This window comes from Microplitis demolitor, chromosome 10, assembly GCF_026212275.2.
Source record: "Microplitis demolitor isolate Queensland-Clemson2020A chromosome 10, iyMicDemo2.1a, whole genome shotgun sequence".
NCBI lineage: Eukaryota > Metazoa > Arthropoda > Insecta > Hymenoptera > Braconidae > Microplitis > Microplitis demolitor.
This window is the reverse complement of record NC_068554.1, coordinates 8,389,629-8,392,128: the sequence shown is the minus strand read 5'-3', so window position 1 is coordinate 8,392,128 and position 2,500 is coordinate 8,389,629. Positions and strand designations below refer to the sequence as shown.

Genomic DNA, 2,500 nt, shown 5'->3' with positions numbered 1-2,500 from the left:
TGGCAGGCAAAAATATATCCTTCGGTCTCAGACATCAGGCCAGCTGACCTGAGGAAGGAAAACGTCAGCTGCTCGGACAAGCCATGTTCACGCACGTGTTTAAAGAACACGCTGTGCATGGACTTGTCCATATGTGTGCTGAGCAGTTTTTGTTGCTCAGCATTGCTGATGACCCTCTTAAATTCCTCCTTAGGGAGTTCGATAAGAGGGTTTACTCTTCCAAGACCGAGGGATTTTGCCGCGTAGATTGCTGCCTTATATAAAAACGTTCCCTTATGCCTATTCTCATGACTATGAACAATTTGCATAAGGAAGTCGTTTTCATCTGCAGTGAAATTGACAACCTCGTATGTTATACCCAAAACCAAACGATCGTGTAGACACTCCAAGCTCTGTAAACCTCTCCCTCCGATGTGCCGGGAAAGGTATAATCTGGTGATGGAGGATTTAGGGTGCATGCTCCGATTCATATTCATGACTTTGCGTGTCTTGATATCGAGATCTCTGAGTTCTTTTCGGGCCCATTTCAGAACACCGAAAGAGTAGAGGAGTACCGGGACAGCAAGCATGTTTGTTGCAGAGACTTTGTTTTTCCCGGAAAGTTCTGATGACCAGATTTTCCGGAGTCTCCGCACATACTCGCTGCAGAGAGTCGTTTTGATTTTCGAGGCGTCCTGCATAGGACTCCCGTCAATCCCTAGATATTTGTACGACTCTCCGGCGTCAAGATGGTCAATGACGCTCCCATCTACTAACTCGATATCCTCACGCACATCAGAACACTTACCCTTCACCAGATTAACGACCGCGCACTTGTCCAACCCAAAAGCCATGCCAACATCCCGGGTATACTCCCCTACAATATTTAAGGCTGTCTGAAGGTGTTCTTCATCAGAAGCATACACCTTCAGATCATCCATGTAGAGTAAGTGGGTGATCGAATACTTTCGATCATTTGATGGACCCACTGAGTATCCACGGGTGCGGCGTAGCGCAACAGATATTGGCAGCAGTGAGATACAAAACAGCAGAGGGCTCAGAGAATCTCCCTGAAAGACTCCTCGTTTGTACTGTACAGCTTCGGTTACACGTTTGTCGTTGCCACATGAAATGTGGAACCGTGTTCGCCAAAGCTGCATCGTACGCCGAATGCATCCCACTGTATCGCGATTGACCCCAAGGCATTTGAGCAAAAAGAGAATAAGCTCATGAGATGTTGAGTCAAATGCCTTGCGGTCGTCAATCCAGGCCATTGACAGGTTGCGCTGATAGCAGATCGCGTCTTGAATGACACAACGATCCACTAACAGAATCTCTTTGCAACCTGACAGGCCTCTTTTACTGCCACGTTGTTCGTATATCTGCTGCCATACAGGGTCTATCTCCTGCAGAATGCGATTATTCAAGATTTTGGTGAAAATCTTATAAACCGCATTCAAACAGGTGATAGGCCTGTAGTTTTTCGGGTCAGACAAGTCTCCTTTCTTTGGGATGAGCACGGTTCGCCCTTCTACAAGCCAGCATGGAATTGGTTCATTACCTCTGATGAACGCTGTAAAAATCCGGGCCAGATGACTATGGGTAGAAGTTAATTTCTTCCACCAAAATAGGTTAATGCCATCTGGACCCGGAGCAGCCCAGTTCTTACCATTGTTCAGAGCTGAACGAACTTCTTCCACGCTGACTTCGGGGCTCTCTTCATCGGCATTGTCGTTGCGATGTTGTCGACAAAATGCTTCGAAGTCGTTGAGAGCTGGAGTGTCACGATTCACGTTCGGTTGATCACCATACAACTCGGACCAGAAAGCTTCTACTTGCTCGATGGATGGGGAATCGCCAGAAACAGATGTCTTAGGTGTCAGAAAGCGTGAAGGACTTAACCGAAACAAAGAGTTATCGGTAAGCCGCTTCAGCTTTTTCTCTAGTGACTTTTTAGCAGCCACTAGAGCCCGCAACCTGTTAAGGGAACCTTCTTTGACATTAAGAAGATTCTCCTTATTCAGTGTGTGATGCTGATAGCGTAGTCCAGCCGCAATGCGGCGGACTTTGGATGTAAATGCTTTACGTGCATTTACATACTCAATCACACACTGAATGCGGGAGACATGTTTCCGGAGATCATCAATCTTTAGTGACAGCTGCCCAATGCGCCCTCTCATCTTTGCCTCAGGAGAAGAAATATTTCTCCTCGCTGGAGGTAAGAGTGAGGAAGCAGCATCATAGACAGCTTGATTGATGGTGAGCAAAATAGAGTCTTCCTGAATCCGGGCAGATAGTTCTTGGTTTACCGTGTCAAGTAGCTGTTTTGGGTAGTGTATCTTCTTTGAGATACATACTTGTCGCCTTTCAAAATCATTGTCAGCGTCTTCAGAAGAACGGCGTCTCTCTTGATGTAACTGTGCTGGAAAAGACAGACGATGAGATAATCGTCTGTTCATTAACAGTGATCTCCGTGTTCGCCGGAGATGAGAGGCATAGTCTCGGAGATGTTGTTGTGACA

The 2,500-nt window shown here is 46.6% G+C and overlaps 1 protein-coding gene across 1 annotated transcript in view; it reads right to left on the bottom strand.

Annotated features, from left to right (window-relative positions):
• Positions 1-2,500, bottom strand: part of LOC128668801 (GATA zinc finger domain-containing protein 14-like) — a gene marked incomplete at both ends in the record, with an annotated part of 6,751 nt that overhangs the window by 1,882 nt on the left and 2,369 nt on the right. The window lies entirely within an intron of this gene.